The sequence below is a fragment of the Sciurus vulgaris genome (assembly GCF_902686455.1).
Source record: "Sciurus vulgaris genome assembly, chromosome: 7".
NCBI lineage: Eukaryota > Metazoa > Chordata > Mammalia > Rodentia > Sciuridae > Sciurus > Sciurus vulgaris.
The window spans coordinates 98,627,347-98,650,257 of record NC_136467.1 but is presented as its reverse complement, the minus strand read 5'-3'; positions in this window follow the sequence as shown (position 1 = coordinate 98,650,257).

The window sequence follows — 22,911 nt, the reverse complement described above, 5'->3', positions numbered from 1 at the left end:
GAAAGTATCAAAACACGGTAAAGGCTGATCGTTATATGCTATTTTTCTCATCTGAGAATCCCTGTTAATTAGCTTTTTAATGTTCTTTAAAGCATCAATTTATGTTCCTTTTCAGCCTGGAATCACTTTTAAATACTTAACTGTAGTTAAGTCATCAAAAAGAAACTAAACAATGTTTAGTAGAGTTTCAACACTATCATGTATATTTGATTCTCTAATAGCAACTAATTTATTTTTTATAAAATTTTTTTTTTTGCAGTGCTAAGGATCAAACCTCCTTATACTAGTCTCCTCATACTAGTGATGTGCTCTACCACTAAGCCACACCCACAGTTCTGATAATAGATACTCTGGCATTCATATAGAGCCCAACTTCAGTTGAGTTGTAGTACTGCACCAGATCATAAATTATTTATTGAGCAATCATAATTTTTCTGAGCCTCAAGATTCTCATTTGTAAAATTAGGTTTATTTTGCATTATTATTAAATTGCTTCTCTCTTTTTTAAAACTTACATGCTCATACAATTGCTTTACAGTCATGAGGTTTTGCAAAGGCACGCCTTAAAGTGTGATTTACTAGGACTAGTATTGTCTCTATCAGAACCTACTGTTAAGAATTGATGCTGCCCAAACAAGGTTGATCTGTAGAATCAACTACAGAACATAAATAGCTTATAAAATCAGTGAAATTTCAATTAGGTTTATTAAAATACATGAACAGCTGATCCTAAAATCCACAAAGAAGGATTAAAAAGAAAGAAAAGTCAAGATGGTTGTGACTAATTATTGAGTCCTCAGTATTTGTTAGGCATAATGCTCTACTTTAAAAAGCACATTTAATTTTTGAAAAAACGCCATGATATAAGAACCATTAACATTTTTGTTTTGCAAATGAAGAAGCTGAAGCACAGAGTCTCAGTAACTTGCCAGTGTCATTATGTTAAGAAGAGAATAGAAACAGGATTTGAACCCACATGGACTGGCTCTAATTATTAAATGAAAACTTGTGCAGATAGAAAAATAAGGAGAACTGACTTACTAAGTATAAAGTCAAGGTGAAAGTTATATGAAATAATTTGGGTGTAGGGATAGACAAATGGAGAAATTGAAGTGAAGAGGTAGCCCCAAAACAAATGTAGCATATGGCAGTTCAGAAACAAGACTTACAACCACATCATTGGAGAGACGATGGATTATTATTCTCAATACTTTGGCTGTTCAATGGGAAGAAAATACATGAACAAGTCCCTTATATTACGTGTAAAACTACATTTTATATGTAATAAATACCTAGTTTAAAATAATAGCTATAGAGTTTTGACAGGAATAAACTTCTTAAATGATTCACATATACATTAACAACAAATGAAAGGCATCATTCATTTCAAAGTATTGAAATTTCACATTTCTCTATGACATATGTATAAATATAAATAACACATATTTAAAATATAATCCATAAACTTCAAAATTATATTTTCATTACTAATAAATCACCAAGATATACTGTGCATTGAAAGTTTCTGTAAATAATAACAAAAAAAGAGTCAATGATTTGAACAGATAAAATCACAGAAGAAAAAAAGTAATTATAACTAGCATATTCTATAAACTTGGTATTACTAGAAAATAAGGAAGTGTGTATTAAGCAATGATATACAATTTTACATCCGTCAAAATTGGCAAATTATGTATATATATGTGCAAAGGTTATCATACATATAACATGTCATATATTATACACAAGTATGTATACATATATACATATATAATACACATGATAATACCAAATATGTGTGGGTTTGGAGAAGCATAACCTTGTCTACATTGTTAATAGGCATGTATATAATTGTTTTCACTTTGGATAACAATTTTATCTAGTGTAGCTAGGCTTTTGCATACACTAAAAATAAGCTCTATTTTGTGTATTGATAACAAGTGAAGAATTATTTGAACATTGAAAAGTTAACCTGAATTTTGAGGAGTAGAGAACTGAATTATCAATTATCAAAAAAAATTGTGTAGTATATAGTTTTAAGATATTATATCTGCATATATTAACATAAATAAATCTTGAAAAATTAACAGAAGAAAAGAAAATTGGTGAAGAATACTTATAACATGATGCCATACAGAAATCTTTCAAATTAATGCTATGTTTGTGGATATTGGACTCTGGGTATGAATTTGGAAATATTCAGCATGAAAAGAAGTTCTTCAATTTTATACTAATATTTTAGTTCATTTTAGAATAATTTACTTTCTTTTTAAAAATTGATGTTGTGAAAGACCAAACCAAATGTTAAATGTGGATGGTGGATACAGAGTGCCTACTATCATATACCCTTGCTAAATCTTTTAAATATTTCACAATTTAAGCAAATTAAAATTTAAAAACTAAGCTAAATGGAAGCAATGTAGATTTTATGATTTTAACTTTCCTCTGGTCCACCTGAAAGACTAAAAACAAACTTTTTAAAGAGTATCATCATCACTAATAGCAGAAGTTTTGATTTCCACAAACTTATTTTCAAATTTACATATTGAAAATTCAGACATTAATTGCATCCAACATTTGTAGAATAAAGCAAATATAAGGAAATGTCTATACTTTGAAATACAACACAAAACAAAGGGGTAGTGCAAAGGAATTATCAAATTCCTGTAAAATTTTATAAAATTTTGATTGTATGTACATACTTTGTTTTTCATTTTAAAATACAGTACACAGATTTTAGTTTTTAAATACTGTACTGAGCTGAATAGTGAGTGTGTCCCCCACAATCTTGCTAACCTGCAAGTTCAGAATGTAGACTAATTTTGAAAAAGATTCTTTGCAGATATCATTGTTAAGAAGAGATCATACTAGATAAGGGTGGACCCTAAATTTGATGACTGGTAAGAGAACAAGAAGACTGAGAGATACTATATGGAGAAGAAGACACATGCAATGATACAGGTAGGAACTGCAGTGATGCTAGGATTGCCAGCAACTACCAGAAAGTAGGAGAGAGGCATGGAACAGCTACTCCTTTAGAGGATTCTGAAGGAACCAACAAAACAACCGTGACTACAACTTGATTTTGGACTTCTGGTCTCCTGAACTGTAAAAGAATAAACTTCCACTGTTTATAAGTCACTTAGTGTGTGGTAACTTGTTATGGAACTCCTCAGAAACCAATACAAATATTTTTTTCCAATAAAAGAAATTGGAATTACATGGAAATATAGTTGATTCTCCTCCTGAGGCATGGAAAACTATTCCTATTGTGCCATGCATACCCACAAATATGAACACATACAAACACACACAAAGGCAGGAAAGAGTCATGTCAAAGAGACCCAGAAGCCAATCTGAGTTCCTAGTGACAAGGGTTGGAAAAACTTAAGCAATAAATAATTAGAATATTAGATTAAAATGTAAAAAGTAAACTTTTATGAGGCCCAGATATAAATTTTAAATAAATGATTGAATAAATCAACTGTGGGAGATGGAACAAATCTTTCTTTATTTTTAATATTTAAATTTGTTCTAATTAGTTGCACATGACAGAATACATTTATATATTTGATAGATCATACATAAGTGGAGTATAATTTCTCATTTTTCTGATTATACATGTTGTAGGGTGGAGGAACTTTAGATTATGTAGAAGGAAATGAGAGGGAGGCGGGTATGTAAAATGGTGGAATGAGACAGACATCATTACCCTATGTACATGTATGATTACACAAATGGTAAGGATCTACATTGTGCACAAACATAGAAACAAAAAGATGTACCTCATTTGTGTACAATGAATCAAAATGCAGTTTGTAAAAAATAAAAAAAAGGAACACATCTTTCTTGAATCAAGAATTCCAATTTATTTATGGAGAGGATTATATTAGGCAAGATACATTCATAAATGCTAAAATTAGAAGGTAAAAGATTAAGGAGAAGCAGAATCTTTACATAACCCCAGAGTTCCTCCCCAAATTTAAGTATGGTGCAGTTTTAATATATGACCACAAATTCCTTGATAACCTTTCTTCAAGAAACCTAACCAACAGTACCTGAACCAGTGATCATGGTACACATCATCAGTGAAATGTTACACTCATTCCTTGCTACTTCTGATGTGATGCAAAGAGAAGGTGAATAACCTCTTTCCTCAAATTCATCAATTCATGAGGACACATCAGCCATAACTAAACTGGGAAACATTTCTCAAAATTCCTGACTAGAATCTTCAACAGTATCAAGGTTATGAATCACAAGGAAAGACTGAGACATTGTCATGGGCTGAAAGGGACTGAGGAGACATAGCAACAAAATACAGAATCTGGGATTATACCCCAAACAGACTAAAGACATTATTAGAAAAACTGGTGAAATTCAACCAAGTTGAAAGCTTAGTTGATAATATTATACTAATGTCAATTTGTTAGTTTTTATAAACATAACAATGTAATGTAGTAAAATGAAAGGAAGTCAAGTGAAGAGTAAATGTGAACTCTGTACTACTTTGCAGCTCTTCTATAGATCTAAAATTACTTCAAAATTAAAAGTTAAAAATTTATGGTACCAAAGTTTTCATATATAATTAATTTCAAATGCTTTAAAAAATTCAAACGCTTATGATATTAATTATATTTGGGGTTAGTTGAAAGCCTAATCTAGTAAATAATTTGCTCAAGGTTACAGAGCATATTAGCAATAGAGAAAAAAAATTTCAGTAGAGACTAAAGGCCTTTTTCTGAAAAAGTAAAGAATATTTCTTTTGGAAAAAAAAAGAACTAGAGTGACTAATAATGTATATGCAGCAACAAGCCAGAGCATTGCACCTGAAATGCTTCTGCAAATGTTTTAGTAGTTTCCCAAAGGACTGTGGATATCATAATCAACCTAGAGTTTCACTAAAAATTCAGATTTGTTTTATTTAAAGACTTTTTAAAAATTGTTAAATTTTACATTTTTCTACTATATGACAGAAGATTTATGGATAATTGCAAAGAAAATGGTCCTCACAATTCAGTGAATGAATTTATGCTGAAATGTTTTATTAAAGTAAGAAATAGGACTAACTACTTATTCTGTTGCTAAGTTCTTGAAAAGCTTTGGAATGGTCTGTAAATTATTCAAAATGGATTAAGGTGGCTTAGTTCTTATATTTAATTTAGAAATAATTCAATCTTTATGCTATAATTTATTTTTATTCATCTTTTTATATTTGTATTATAAGGTTCCTTCATACTCTTAATGCCTAGTTACTATATTTTGGATGAAAAAAAAAGCATCATGATAAAAGTTTAATCGTTCTTTTTCAATAAGGAAAATTAAACTTTAACCAAATTAATATATCAAATCATAGCACAAGAGTTTCAGAGTTTAATCTGCAAACAGAAATGATTGAATATATTTCTTTCCAACATACCTTTTCTACAGTTTGTTTGGAAAAACATCATTAGTCGAAAGAGGAAAGTAATTCTGTTTCAGTGGGCAAGAAATAATTTTGGGCTGTGCATACTTTAGTTCCATATGCCTCCACAAAATTCCATGCTTTCTTTTAACTTTTGACTCCTTATAAATTTTTTATGTGACTTCTGTGATTTGTAACTGAAAGTGAATGTGATTTAGACAATGTTGCTAAATTAGCTTTTCTTCACTTTCCCTTTTGTCCATCTCCAGATATGCCTTCAGATGATGTTGGCAGGTGATTCTCAGTTACACAGCATCTGAACTATAAGTTATATAAAGAAGGACTGAGCTTAAGTTTGTTTCCAAATCTCTGAAAAACTTAAACTGACATAAAATAATATATATTTTTTACTTTGAAGTGCTGCTCATTATTCCTTACAATGCTGTGAGACTCACTCCTTACCCAGTGTTTTTTTATAGTGCTAGGAACTGAACCTGAGGCCTTAACACATGCTAGGTAAGTACTCTACTATTGAGCTGAATACTCAACCACCTAACTAGTTTTGATTTATTGGAATAGACTTCTTAGTTTTACTGTGACATATTTCTAATACTATTCATTGTTCAGAAAGATGAAATTCACTGTGCTATTATTGACTCATTATCTCCACAGAGGTTCTGAACTTTGATTTTATGTATTTTCTACTCTGAGTCTTTCTCACTTATTCAGAAGAAACTAAGGTCAATTACTATGAAATTAGGGACAGTATGTTGAAATGCCTACACTGACCAGGTCAGTAACAAGTGAAGTGGACCACCAGGGAGTTCATGCAGTTAATTTCCTCTTCCACCTGCTCCAGCACTACTTAACTACAGCAGAGGCTGACAAGTGAAAGGCACTCCCACTTTGGGCATTGCTTCAGTTTATGAGGCTGTTATGGTTTGAATGTGAGGTGTCCCCCAAAGCGCTCATGCCAGACAATGCAGGAAGGTTCAGAGGAGAAATGATTGGGCTGTAAGAGTCTTAACCCAATCAGTGAATTAATCCCTGATGGGATTAATTGAAGTGGTAGGGTGTGGATGGAGGAGGTGGAATTTGGGGTATGGCTATTTGGTATATATTTGTATCTGGCAAGTGGAGTCTCTCTGCTTTCTGATGATGTGAGCTGCTTCCTTCTGCCACACTCTTCTGACATGATGTTCTGCCTTACCTGGAGCCGGAGGAAGGGAACTGGCCTTCTAGGGACTAAGACCTCTGAAACCATGAGCCCTCAAAAAAGCTTTTTCTCCTCTGTAGTTGTGCTGGTCAGATCATTTAGTCACAGCAGCGAAATAGACTAAAACAGAGACCATGCCAGAAGTCAGTATTTTATTTGAAATCTCCTGATTTTTCAATCCTGAATCAATGTTTTCTTTAAGCTGTTCAAGCCAAATTACAACATATCTGCAGGTTAGAACTAGGTAATCACAATTGGAGCCCCCTGATAATTTATAATTACATTTATAGCAATATACTGCTAATACATAAGAAGTTGACACTTGAGAATTCCCCCCAAAGCCTTTTCTAAAGTTAAAACGAAAAGAAATTTGTTAATGGCTAATATATGCCAAAAGAAACCTTTTTGGAAACCTGGGGATAGATAAAACCTATTGCAGTATTTTTCAATTAAGTTTTGAGAACCCTAAAGTTCAAAGAGATGTTAATGGGTGTTAAAATATACAGATTCTGAATATTAGATTTGGGTAGACTGTTAAGCATGACTTTTTAGTGTATAGTTTTTCACACTCTTTAGTATGTCAATATAAATGTATTTCTTTCCTGAATTCTCAGGGGACATTTGAATTAAGATATCATTTATTTAGAAAACTTTTCACTTTATATAAGTATAGCAAACTATATTGAGAATAACATATAAAAAAGATTTCCTCATATACCGATTAGAAAATAGAATTTTAAAAACAAGACCAAAATATTATAAACAAATTATCATCCATACTCTTCCTCATCGGTATAATTATTTTTCTATATGTGTAATTAATTCTTGTTTGCTTGATCTTGGTTTAAGAGTGATTTAACTTGTGATCTCATCTCACTCTAGTCTAAAGGTGCTGGAAATTCTGGGTCAGTTTCTCAGAATAGACTCTAAGGTATATGCTCATGCAAAGCCTGTGTCCACAAGGCTGCTCTGTACAGTTATTGGTTGTCAAGAGCACATGGCAGCAGGGTGTAGTGGCACAGGTTTGTAATCCCAGCTACTCGGGAGGCCAGAGCAGGAGGATTCCAAGTGTAAGGCCACTCTAGGCAACTTACTGAGACCCTGTCTCAAAACAAAAACTAGAAAGGGCTGGGGATGTAGCCCAATAGTAAAGCATCCCTGGGTTCAACTTATGAGAGCACAATCCTTTAAGTGGACTTTTTTCTTCAACACTAACCAGTTGTGATTTTTACAGTAATGAACCATAGGAGAATGGAGGAGGCTTACATAATTTTCTTTTGGGTATTATAATACTAACCTATTTAATAAATCTTTGGTTACCAATTACCCTGAGGGCAAGAACATATTATGGATAGTAGAGACATGGATAAATCTCTAGAACTTTCTACCTCATTCAATAAATGGTTTGCCATAGATGTCAATTCACAAAGGTATTTTTAAACTATGAGGCAAAATATCTATAATAGCACCTTAATAACAGTCATTATGCTAGTCTGTGCACATGAACATGTAAAGTATATAATTATTGAAATGTATTCATTTGAATAACATTTTATTTTTATATAATAGACCTAGGGAAATTTAGCTCTTCTTTGGTTAGACAGGTAATTAAAGTCCTCCATAGAAACAGAATCAATAAGATAGATACACAGAACTAACTAACTAAATAAATAAATCTATTATGATAGATTTGTTTGTGAAATAATGGAGGCTGAGAAGTCCCATGATCTGCCATCTCTGATCTGGAAACCCAGGAACGCTTGTAGTATAGTTCCTATAAGAGGATTGAGAACTATAGAAACCAGTGATATAAATCTTAATTCAATTCCAAAGGCCCAAGAAATCAGGAGCACTGGTGTTCAAGGACAGGGGAACATGGATATCCCAGCTTCAGAGGACAGAAAATTCACCCTTCCTCCACCTTTTTCTTCTGGTCATACCTATGATGAGTTGGATGATGCCTACTCACATTGATGAGGGTGATCATTTTTGCTCAGTCTGCTAATTCAAATGCTAATTTCTTCTAGAATTCCATTAAAAACACCCAGAAACAATCTTACCAGGTATCTGATCATCCCTTAGTACAATTAAGTTGACACAAAATTCCCAGCACAACAGACTTTCCCATACTGTGACCTAATAAAAAGTTCACAAAACCAGTGAGCTAATGAAAATAAGGGAAATACTAAATATATCTAATTATAGTTGGCCCCTGTTTTAGTCAGCTGTTTTGCTGGTGTGACCAAAAGTCCTGAAAAGAACACATAAGAGGAAGAAAAGTTTATTTTAGCTCAAGTTTTCAGAGACTCAGTCCATGGTTGACTGACTCCATAGCTCTGGACCTGAGGTAAGGCAAAAACCTCAGGCAGAAGAGCATGGTGGAGGAAAGTGGTTGGGACCTAGCAACAAGGAAGCAGAGAGAGAGAACTCTGCTCACTGGGGACAAAATATATGTCCCAAAGGCACACCCGCAGTGGACTAGCTCCTCCAGTCACACTATCATGCTATGGTAACCACCCAGTTAATTCATTCAAGTGGATTAGTCCATTCATTAGAACCCATTAATTTCACCTTTAAACTTTCTTGACTGTCTCACACAAGAGCTTTTTGGGGACAGCTCATATCTAATCCATAACAGCCCTTCTTGTTTTTGAAGGTGGGAGAGTAAAACTTAATGCTACCCCATAGGCAAATATTAATCTCCAAAAATCCTTTGCATGTATATAACCAAATATTTGCATTATTTTGAATTTTAAAACTCACTTTCGTTTACCAAGAGAATATTAAAAATGAATATAGCAGCAAACAATTATTAAGACTCTTGCTTCTTTTCAGAAGTGGGAAACTTATTAAAAACAACAAGAACAAAAATTAATAGGTTATTGAGAAGTTAGAATGTCCTGGTAATAAACATAATCTATGCTTTCTGAGAAGTAAGTAGGTATAGATGCCTCCCTACTGCTGCTTGTTAGCACTATAGACTAGTTGTCTTCCAGATTTTCCTTTTTATCCCTCATAAACTTTCTTAAATAATAATAGTCGACATTTATACATTTGTGTTTAAATATACATGCAGCAACAGACATAGATATATGAATTCTACCTCACTAAAGCTACTATTGTCTCAACTAGAGTTGAGACAATATAAATAACAAAAATACCTTATCTAAACATTGATACTGAGTTAAAATCATGCCTGGTGACCTAGGTCATTTGCATTTTCTTTCTTTGTAATTTTTGTTCTCCTAATCATTGATGATTCACTCAATTTCATGTTAGTTTAAGGCCTTAAAGTCAGTTAGTTATACTTAAATTTCAACTTAAAACTATAAAACAATTACTATTTAGATAAAATGTTTTTCAAAGGAATGATATTTCAGATTTTATCCAGTAGTGAAATCAGAGAAACACTAAATTGCCCAAGGTTTAAAAATAGTTAGTATAACTCAATTGATTAATTAATATGTCTATATTCTCCTAATTTTTAAATTAATATGTCTATACTCTCATAACTTTTAGTTGTTTGTCATTTACCTGACTCACAAAAGCAGAGGGGGAAATTTAAAAGTTCAAGAAAATGTTTTTTGTTCACTTGTTTGTTTCTTAAGTAGCAAAACACACTTGCTACCATATCTCAATTTTCCTAAGATGGCAGTTTAAAACAGAAATTTTTTTAAGAATGGAATTTTCTTCTGTCCATAAGAGATTTATGAGTCCCCTTATCTTAAATATATATGAACATTCACTTTTTATAACAAAGCTCCTTTAAATATGAGCAATTACATTAATATATTAATCTATTCCAGAGATAGACAAATGTGTATTAGTCTTTTTAGCTCAAAGAATAATTCATATTATATGACAGAAGAATATTATCAAACTTGTTGGCAGGTTAGGGGTAGCCTTTTACTGAAGATCTTAAATACTTTCCTCAAGGGTGGAATATTGGGAAGGAATCCTGGTTCATGTAAGTGTTCAAAAGAAGGAAATTATGGTCAAAGTGTATTTATTTTTGTTTTTTATGTGCTGCTTTCTGAATACACGATCAGATCATGGATCAAGCCAGGGCTCAATTCTAAAATTTAATGCTTTGCTTTTTTATTCACATCTTGACTGCACTCATGCATTTTTATGGAAACTACCTATAAAATTTGTACAAAATTTTAAAAAGAAAAAAAAAAACACTCAATGTTTCATATATTCAACATCAATAATGACAGGTCATGAGGCTGCTAGAGAAGACAGATGCAAAAGGACATAAGCCTGTTAACATATGAGAGTTTGAGATTTAAAACATGCATTGAGGCTGACTGATGCAGTTGTTATACAACCCAGACATTGCTTGCTTTGCTTTCAGAAATTTCTCATCTTTGAGTCCTGCAAATCTAATATTAAATCTTTATCTGCACACTTTTCTCTCTTTATGATAGTGCATCTGTCTTTTTTTAATTACTTATTTTGAATTGCATATCCCTATAGTGCACATATATGACAGATTTGTAATACAAATAAATCCTTTAGAGAGACTCCCTATGAAAATTGAACATAGATTCAAATGACAATGATTACAAATAAGTAATTCATTTTGTATAACAATGTTTCTTTTATAAAGTGCAAAGAGAGATAAGATATCATATGGCAGATCAGCCATGAGTCAAAAGTTAATACAGTTACAAATGCATATGCAGACTTACAAGGAATGCAAAAGCAGACAGGCTGAGAATTATCTCTATAGCTGAATTAAAATATCAGTGATGTTGGATGTGACAATGGGCAAATTTTGACTTGTGCAATTAAGATTGGCCATGATCTTTGTGAAATGTCTGTCGCCATGATGCAATTATAAAAATTACTTTAGTTAAAGAAGATATACTAGGAGAGTTTCAAGATGGTGGACTAGAGGATGACTGTATTCCAAGTCTCTTCAGGACTCAGAATTCAAGAAAAGGAGGTACTGAGAGACTCAGGACCAACAAAGAGCCCCCGGGTGAGTCTCTCCCGCTAGGCGAGGCTCCCCAGCCAGGGTGGTAGTCCTGGAATGCAGGGAACTTTGTGGAGGAGACTTGTCCAGGGAGTCTCCCTCACTGGAGTGTTCAACCCAAACACCAGGGAATGTCGCAGAAGAGGGCTACCCAGGGAGAGACTCAATCGCAGGGTGAGGCTCCCTGGCCCAGGCGGTAGTTCCGGACTGCAGGGAACTTCTTGGAGGAGAGCTGCCAAGCAAAACTTCCCCACCTGGTAAGTCTTCGCCTCTGGGTGAGGCTTTCCCACCAGGGCAGTATAACCAGAGACACAGACCCAGATCTGACGTGCCCCAGTCTGCAGTCTAGTCCCCCTTTGGCTGATCATCAGTCAACAGGTGGAGGGACCTCTGCCCACTAGCAGGGAATATACCCTACCTGAAGGCCATCACCCCTAGAGGGGCAGCTTCCTTGTGGATATCTGCATTACTAAGTTCCTACAAAGACTTCGGGCTACTGAAGGCTAGGAGGTGAGTTATTGGAAATCTACAGGGACACTATAAGTCAGTAGGGGAAATCTGTAATATCTCAGAGTTTCACTACTAGAGGGGAAGATACTTGAGTAATATGAGAAAACACAGGAAGAAAATGTCCCAAACAAACCTCGATGATACATCAATAAAATCCAATGACAGCATGGCAGAAGAAATGTCATACAGGAAGGTCAGAATTAAAATGACCAGAGAGGCAAATGATGAGATGAGAGAGCAAATGCAGGCTTTGAATGATCGCACCACTCAATAGTTAAAAGAACAAATGCGGGAAGCAAAAGATCATTTCAATAAAGAGTTCGAGATTCCAGAAAAACAAACAAACAAACAAACAGAAATCCTTGAAATGAAGGAAACAATACACCAAATTAAAAACTCAATAGAAAATATAACCAATAGGATAGAACACCTGGAAGACAGAACCTCAGACACTGAAGACTAAATATTTAATCTTGAAAACAAAGTTGACCAAACAGAGAAGATGGTAAGAAATCATGAACAGAAGCTACAAGAATTATGGGATATCATGAAAAGGACAAATTTAAGAATTATTGGGATTGAGGAAGGCTTAGAGAAACAAACCAAAGGAATGAATGATTTATTAAATGGAATAATATCAGAAAATTTCCCAAATCTGAAGAACGAAATGGAAAATCAACTACAAGATGCTTATAGGACTCCAAATATACAAAATTACAACAGACCCACACCAAGACACATTATAATGAAAATACCTAACATACAAAATAAGGCCAGAATTTTAAAAGCTGCGAGAGAAAAAAATCAAATTACATTCAGGAGGAAACCAATACGGATATCAGCAGATTTTTCAACCCAAATCCTAAAAACTAGAAGGGCCTGAAACAACATTTTTCAAGCCCTGAAAGAAAATGATGCCAACCAAGAATCTTATACCCAGCAAAACTTACCTTCAGATATGACGACAAAATAAAATCCTTCCATGATAAACAAAAGCTAAAAGAATTTACAAAAAGAAAGCTGGCAATACAGAACATTCTCAGCAAAATATTCCATGAGGAAGAGATGAAAAACATGATGTAAATCAGCAAAGGGAGGAACTACCCTAAAGGAATAGCCAAACAAAGGAGAAACCAAGTCATGTCAAAAAACAAAAATGAGCCAAATGACCGGGAATACAAATCATATCTTAATAATAACCCTGAATGTTAATGGTCTGAACTCATCAATCAAAAGACATAGACTGGCAGATTGGATTAAAAAGAAAAATCCAACAATAACCTGCGTGCAAGAGACTCATCTCATAGAAAGAGATACCCACAGACTAAACGTGAAAGGATGGGGAAAAACATACCATGCACATGGACTCAGCAAAAAAGTCAGAGTATCCATCCTTATATCAGATAATGTGGACTTCAAGCCAAAGTTAGTCAGAAGGGATAAAGAAGGACATTTCATACTGCTTAAGGGAAGCATAAGTCAGCAAGACATAACAATCATAAATATCTATGCGCCAAACAGTGGCTCATCCATGTACATCAAACAAATCTTTCTTAATTCCAGGAATCTAATAGACCACCACACAATAATACTAGATGACTTTAACACACCTCTCTCACCACTGGACAGATCTTCCAAATAAAAATTGAACAAAGAAACCATAGATCTCAATAACACAATCAATAATTTAGACAACAAATATATAGAATATACCATCCAATGAAGATTGAAAACACTTTCTTCTCAACAGCACATGGATCCTTCTCTAATATAGACCATATTCCATGCCACAAAGCTACTGTTAGCAAATACCAGAAGATAGAGACACTACCTTGTATTCTATCAGATCATAATGGATTGAAATTAGAAATAAATGACAGAATAAACAACAGAAACTACTCCAACACCTGGAGATTAAATAATATGCTATTGAATGATGAATGGATAACAGAAGACATCAGGGGGGAAGAAAAAAAATTCATAGGGGTAAACAAAGACAAGGATACAACATATCAAAATCTCTAGGACACTGTGAATGCAGTACTTAGAGGAAAATTTATTTCATGGAGCACATTCAATAAAAGAAGAAAAAAATCAACAAATAAACGACCTGATACTATAGCTTAAAGCCCTAGAAAAAGAAGAATAGAGCAACACCAAAAGTAGTAGAAGACAGGAAATAGTTAAAATCAGAACTAATATCTATGAAATTGAAACAAAAGAAACAATAAAAAAATTAACAAAATAAAAAGTTGGTTCTTTGAAAAAATAAACAAAATTGATAAACCTTTAACCACACTAACAAAGAGAAAGAGAGAGAAAACTCAAATTAGTAAAATTCAGAATGAGCAAGGAAATATCATGGCAGACATGACTGAAATACAAAACATAATTAGAAGCTATTTTGAAAATCTACACTCCAACAAAATAGAAAATCTTGAAGACATCAACAGGTTTCTAGAGAATTAAGAATTACCTAAACTGAACCAGGAGGACACACACAATTTAAATAGATCAATTTTAAGTAATGAAATAGAAGAAATCATCAAAGGCCTACCAACAAAGAAAAGTCTGGGACCAAATGGGTTCTCAACTAAGTTCTACAAAACCTTTAAAGAAGAGCTCATTCCAATACTCCTCAAAGTAATGAAAAAGAAGAGGAGGGAACTCTTCCAAACTCATTCTATGAAGCCAATATCACCCTGATACCTAAACCAGACAGAGACAAATAGAGGAAAGAAAATTTAAGACCAGTATCCTTTTTTTTTTTTTTTTTTTTTTTTGTGGTGCTGGGGTATGAACCCAGGGCCTTGTGCTTACAAGGCAACCACTCTACCAACTGAGCTATATCCCCAGCCCTCAGACCAATATTCTTAATGAACATTGATGCAAAAATTCTCAACAAAATTTTAGCAAATCGCATACAAAAATATATTAAAAAGATAGTGCACCATGATCAAGTGGGTTTTATCCCAGGGATGCAAGGTTGGTTCAACATCCAGAAATCAATAAACGTAATTCACCATATCAACAGACTTAAAGTCAAGAATCACATGATTATTTCGAAAGACAGAGAAAAAGCATTTGATAAAATACAGCATCCCTTCATTCTCAAAACACTAGAAAAAATAGGGGTAGTGGGAACATTCCTTAACATTGTAAAGCCTATCTATGCTAAGCCCATTGCCAATATCATTCTAAATGGTGAAAAACTGAAAGCATTCTCCTTAAAAACTGCAACAAGGCAGGGATGCCCTCTTTCACCACTTCTATTCAACATTGTCCTTGAAACTCTAGCCATAGCAATTAGACAGACCAAAAAATTAAAGGGATACGAATAGGAAAAGAAGAACTCAAACTATCCCTATTTGCTGATTATATTATTATATACTTAGAGAAAGCAGGAAATTCCACCAGAAAACTTTTAGAACTCATAAGTGAATTCAGTAAAGTAGCAGGATATAAGATAGATAAATCTTATATAAATCTAATGCTCATAAATCTAATGCATTTTTATACATAAGGGATGAATCCTCAGAAGCAGAAGGTAGGAAAACTACCCCATTCACAACAGCCTCAAGAAAAGTAAATATTTTGGAATCGATCTAACAAAAGAGGTGAAAGACCTATACAATGAGAACTACAGAACATTAAAGAAAGAAATTAAAGAACACCTTAGAAGATGGAAAGATCTTCCATGTTCTTGGATAGGCAGAATTAATATTGTCAAAATGGCCATACTACCAAAAGTGCTATACAGATTCAATGTAATTCCAATTAAAATCCCAATGACATACCTTACAGAAATAGAGCGAACAATCATGAAATTCATCTGGAAGAATAAGAAACCCAGAATAGCTAAAGCAATACTTAGCAGGAAGTGTGAAGCAGCAGGTAATGCAATACCAAACCTTCAACTATACTACAAAGCAAGAGTAACAAAAATGGCATGGTATTGGCACCAAAATAGACAGGTAGATCTATGGTACAGAATAGAGGACACAGAGACAAACCCAAATAAATACAATTTTCTCATACTAGACAAAGGTGCCAAAAACATGCTATGGAGAAAAGACATCCTGTTCAACAAATAGTTCTGGGAAACCTGCAAATCCATGTGCAGCAGAACGAAACTAAACCCCTATCTCTCATCTTGCACAAAACTCATCTCAAAATGCATCAAGGACCTTGGAACCCAACCAGAGACCATGCATCTTATAGAAGAAAAAGTAGGTCCAAATCTTCAACAGCTTAGAACCAGACTTCCTTAACAGGACTCTCATAGCACAAGAAATAAAAGGGAGAATCAATAACTGGGATGGATTCAAACTAAAAAGCTTTCTCTCAGCAAAGGAAACTATCAGTAATGTGAAGAGAGAGCCTACAGAGTGGGAGAAAATCTTTGCCACTCATACTTCAGATAGAGCACTAATTTCCAGAATCTATAAAGAACCCAAAAAATTCTACACCAAGAATACAAATAATCCAATCAACAAATGGGCTAAGGAAATGAACAGACACTTCACAGAAGAAGATCTACAAGCAATCGACAAACATATGAAAAATGTTTGACATCTTTAGTAATAAGAGAAATGCAAATCAAGACTACACTAAGATTCCATCTCACCCCAACTGGAATGGCGATTATCAAGAATACAAGCAACAATAGGTGTTGGTGAGGATGTGGGGAAAAAGGTACACTCATACATTGCTGGTGGGATTGCAAGTTAGTGCAGACTATCTGGAAAGCAGTGTGGAGATTCCTCAGAAAGCTTGGAATGGAACCACCATTTGACCCAGCTATCCCACTCCTTGGCCTATACCCAAAGGACTTAAAATCAGCATACTACAGAGATGCAGCCACATCAATGTTCATAGCTGCTCAATTCACAATAGCCAGATTGTGGAACCGACCTAGATGCCCTTCAATTGATGAATGGATAAAGAAACTGTGATATATATATATATATATATATATACACACACACACACACACACATATACACAGTGATATATATATACACACATACACACAATGGAATATTTCTTGGCCATAAAGAAGAATAAAATTATAGCATCTACAGGCAAATATATGAAATTGGAGAATATCATGCTAAGTGAGATAAGCCAATCTCAAAAAACTAAAGAATGAATGATCTCGCTGATGAGCGGATGATGATACATGGGGAGTGGAATGGAGGCAAGAATGGAGGAAGGAGGGACTTTATAGAGGGAAAAGGGGTATGGGAGGGGTAGGGGGGAAGGAAATAATAATAGAATGAATGAAACACCATTACTCTATGTCAATGTATGATTACACAAATGGTTCTCCTCTACTTCATGTACCAGAGAAACAAGTTGTAACCCATTTGTATACAATAAATAAATAAATAAATAATGTTCAAAGCCAGCCTCCACAAAAGCGAGGTGCTAAGCCACTCAGTGAAACCCTCTCTCTAAATAAAATACAAAATATGGTTGGGGATGTGGCTTAGTGGTTGAGTGCCCCTGAATTCGATCCCTGGTACCAAAAATAAATTAAAAAAAAAAATAATAAAAGACTCTAAAAACCAAAAAAAGAGAAGATATCCTGGAATCTGTAAACATTGAAGACAGAGCAAAGACAGCTACCAACCTCCTATCTTGCCATTACCAAAATGTTCCAGCCATCCATTAAGATAGAGATAACATAAATTGTCCTCAAGCCAGATCCATTACAGTCACCAAAGGGTCATGATTCTGGCTCAGTAGAAGTGAAGATTGTATTGTTGCATGAAGTTACTAGCCTTTTTCACATTTGAAGCTAAAGAAGGCAAAACTGGCAGAAGTGGGTATGTTAGATATGATTTTTTGGCAACACACTTCATTTAACTGTGTATTGTACTGACTTCCATGTAAATTGTCAAAAATAAATATACTATTGACAACCTTTTAAAAACTGAGTGGAATTCTACTTACTATAATAAACTGTAACACAAAGGAGTTTAGCTTTCAGAACAACTGAGATTTCAGAACAAATAGAGAAGTCTCTACTTATTGTTCAAATTATTGGGAGACAGCTGAAAAAATTCTGATGAGGTGACATATGGAATAATCTGGATAAAAAGCAGAAGTTTTTTGTTAAGGAAAACACAGAAACCTGGCTTATTATAGGATATAAAGCTTTTCAGAAAACCTTAGATTTGTGTGTTATATCTCAGAATGCAGGGCTTTTCTGAAATGGAAATCTTTTTCCACACCATGGTAATCCAAATTTTCCAGATTAGAAAAGGGGAAGGGTAAAAGCAAATGTCAGTTCCACTACTTCAACTTGAAAATTTATTTAACATTAAGAATTTGGAATTTGTGGGACTGGGGAGATAGCTCAGTCGGTAGAGTGCTTGTCTTGCAAGCACAAAGGCCATCGGTTCGATCCCCAGCACCACAAGAAAAAAAAAAAAAAAGAATTTGGAATTTGTGAAATTGTTAAGTCTTGTCTCAGGTTAATTTAGAAATAACCATGTCGTAGAAGCATTATTCATAATTGGCAAGAAGGTAGAAGCAAACCAGGTGTTTATCAACAAATGAATAAGCAAAATGTGATATACACACAATAGAATATCATGCGGTCACAAAATTGAAAGTAAATCTCATACAACAACATGTTCAGTCTTAGAGGATACCATGTTAAGTAGAATAAAACAGATACAAGACAATACAGTATGATTTCATTGAACTAGAGAATTTAAAGTAATCTAGACACTTGGGGAGGTAGAAATAAGAATTATTTAAATAGTATAGAGTTTCAATTTTGCAAGACGAAAATGTTCTTCTTGAGAACATTTGCACAACAACTTGAAAATACATAACACTACTTAACAATATGCTTAAAATGATTAATATGGTGAATTTTATGCTAGGTATATTTTACCACATCTTTAAAAAATAAGATAGACATTATTACTACAAAATGGAGTACTTCACTATAATTTTTAGTACTATGCATATACCATGCAACATGAGTAGATACATATCCTTTCTAATTTTAACAAAATTATGTTTTTTTAGAGTAAAAGTCATTTTCAAGCATAACACTATCAGATAAGTAGATTAATATTTTTAGACAAAGCCCATCTTAAAACCAAGAAAAATTTTCACTATGTTGCTTATAAGACAGCAAAATTAGGATACACATTCTACTTATACCCAGAAAGACTTGAATAGTAGTTCTTTGTGGAGTTAAAAAAGAAAGACAAAATTATAATTCGAACATTGGTGGTCACTGTGAATTAAATTAGTTTTTACTGAATCAGTTGGAAATAAAGGCACAAGACAGCCTTCTAAAAAAAATTAAAATCCAGCTTTGTCTTTCCTTTCTAAATTTTTTCCTTGTCTGATTACTGCCTCATATTTTTTTCTGTGGGTAACATTGAAATGCCTCCAAATGGGTAATTTATAAAGAAAATAAATTTATTTATTCATTGTTCAGTCTAAAGTCAAGAAACTGCATCTGGTGCCGTGTTCTAGCTGTCATCACAGGTTGATGACAACAACATTCCCAAGGTATCACATGTTGAAAGACCAGGAAGGAAAGAGAGACCTACTCAAACTGGCTTTTACAACAGATCCACTCTTGAAAAAAATCCATTGACCATTAACCTATTAAATAAATGAATGAATTGATCCATTCATGAAAGCAAAGTCCTAATTGACTCTTAAAGGTCCCACCTGGACCCATCTCTTAATATTTCAAAATGGGGATCAAATTTCAACATGTTTCAAAAGAGACAAACCATATTCAAACCATGGTAGTTAATTTAATGTCTAATACCAAAATAAGAGAAGATAAATTATTTATTATTGCCACATCAAAAATGATCAATAAGGAGAGTGCTAGGTTCAACGCATGCTTCAGGTCTGCCTTTGTCCAGATTTATGGATGATGGCAGCTCCCTCTGGGTTCCTGAAAGAGCTCCCACTGGATCATTGACTAGGTCCCTGGTCAGGCAGGACTGACCTCACACCATGGGTAAGAGGGCTGGAATCAAGTTCCAGGGCTGTTTTAGGGTCCACAGCTGAGATGGAGATCTGCAGGCCTAACTCTGAAGAGACTCATGGAAATTTCTTCTGGCAAATCCTTAGTGGGTAGGGCTGTTACTGGACCATGACTGGGAGGGATGGAGTCAGATTGCAGGGCTGTTTCAGAAATCCACAGCCAGGACTGAAGTCAATGGAACTATCACCTGAGGTACAAGCTGGTGTGACTTCTCTTTGGTCCCTGGGTGAATGGTTTTTGTAGCATGACGGAGGGCAAACAGGCCTGAATCTGAATCCACTGGTGCTCATTCCATTTCTGAGTCTGTATTCAGAACAGGTGTCTTGAAACTTGCACCTGGAGCATGCATCTGCTCTGTCAAATCAGCCCTCCTCAGTGTTCAGCTTGGGCTTTGCAATCTCATACCCAGATCCAACAGTTCCCTCTCAGGCATTTTTGTGCATGGATAGCTGTGGAATTATTGTTGCTGTGGGGAGAGGTGGGAAGGGGAACTCCTATTGCATCTTACTGATGTCACTCCAAAAAAGTAAAATTGATCTTAAATATATTTCTAAACACTATTTGTAGTACAATGTCTCCAAAGGGCATTTTGCATATATATTTTCATGTCATGCCTAATGCCCCAAAACTGAAATAATAACTTGAAAATATAACACTGGAGGTTTTACTTTTTGCCTCATCATAACCTTATGTATATTTCTCAAATTCATTTTTTAAACTAATGTTTCACTAGTATCTCCTTTATTCTCTCTCTAAATTTAATTTTTATTTGTTATTTAAAAAATTTCCTTCCCTTTTTTCTCTTTTTTGTTTGAATTAGCTCTGCTTTTTCTCAGATATTTTATTTATCTGCTTCTATAGATTCTGATATTCTCATACAATGTCTACTTTCTATTTTCAATTTTTGATATGAGAAAAACATTGTTACACCCCAAAATTCTCTTCTTCTACAGGAAGTAATAAAATAATTAACAATAAAGTTAATGATATAAACTAAAAAGTTTAAGCAAAATATCTTTAATTAACCACTAGTTTCTCTCCAGGTATGTCTTCTTAATCATTTCCAAAATGTGATCAAGGCAAATGCTTCTTTGAGTTGTAAATTCTTAAATTTATGAGTCTGTTTGAAACTTTAAATTCTCTCATCTCATATTTTTATTTATCTGAATTTATGTTTCCCATTCTAACTGTAAGCAAATTCATTTCAAACAAGGCAGATATAAAATCAGCAAATTAGGTAAATATGCTAAAAATTACATACTGTAACATAGTGTCAGGCTAAGGAATGTGACTGTTGAAGAAATTAGTGTACATCCAAACTATGAAATACAGTTAAAAAGAATGAACTACTGACACAACATGAATGAATCTGAAAAGCATTATGCAAAGTGAAGAAACCAGCTGCAAATGCTTCATACTGTATGATCCCATTTATATGACATTCTAAAAAAACAAAAGTATATTGATGGAAAACAAATGAATTGTTTTCATGGGCTTTATGTGTGTGGAGGGGTGCCTGCAAATGGACGTGAGGAAAGTTTTTGTGGTGGTAGAAACTTATTCATTACAGTGGTGTTGGTTGTATAATGTTTACATTAGTAAAAACTAATGAAATCATTCCTTAAATTGGTAACTTTCATTACATACCAATTATACCTCAATAAAACTGATTTTTAAAATTAACCAAACTATTATACAAATATTTCAATTAATGTAATTAACATGATTGAAATTCCTTTTAATCTAGTAAAATAAATTTTGTAAAGTGATTTGCATCATTCTTGGTAGAAAATAAAAACTAGAAAAATTAGACATAGTTTTTTTGTTTGGTCAACACAATGCTATAAATGTTAAATTATCTTAAAACTTGTATGGACAGTTTTCAAGAAAACCAAAAAGAACACATTTTTCTGGTAAAAGAAAGATATGTGGAAAAAGAAAACGACTTTTACTTATTTCTATCTCATGAAAAGTTTTAAATGTTTTAGTGGGTCATTGAAACTTACAGTTTTAAAACTCAAAAGGTTCTAAAAGAAAGCAGAGGAAAATAATCTCAACTGGAAAATCTACTTGAGGAAGGACAATGAAAGTACTAATTGTTAAAAATATATATATATAAACTGTACCTTATCGAAATAATTTTTAAAGCAATAAAATCTTCCACTCATAAAAATATAGCACTGATAAAATGAATAGGGGAGCCAGACTGGGAAAAATATTTGTAATGAAAATATCTAGCAAATGACTTATATTAAAAATAAATAAAAGACTGAATTTAATAGTAAAAAGAAATAAATCATCTAAAATTGGACAAAAATTGTGAGAAAGACCCATGAGAAAACAAAATGTGTTCAACATAATTAATCATTGCAAAATTCAATTTAAACTCTACCCCAATACTTCACCCAACTGAAATGTTTGGCAGTTCTTACACTGGTAAAAGTGTGCCTTTTCAGTAAAATATTTCAACTGCTTTGGAAAAGAGACTGCCAGTTTTCCTCTGTCCCAGCAATTTAGGATATTTATTCAAGGTAACTTAAAACACATAGTCATATGACAAAAATGTTTCTAATTTTGTTCATGTTCATTAAAGACTAGAAAAATATTTATAAAGACAATAGATAAATTGTTGTATGTCCTTACCAATAAAAGGGAATGGATCACTGATGCACATAACTACATGGTTGAATCTAAAGTACATAGGGATGATATAAAGTCTGTCATACAAGAGTACATGATGTATGATTCCATTTATGTAAATTCAA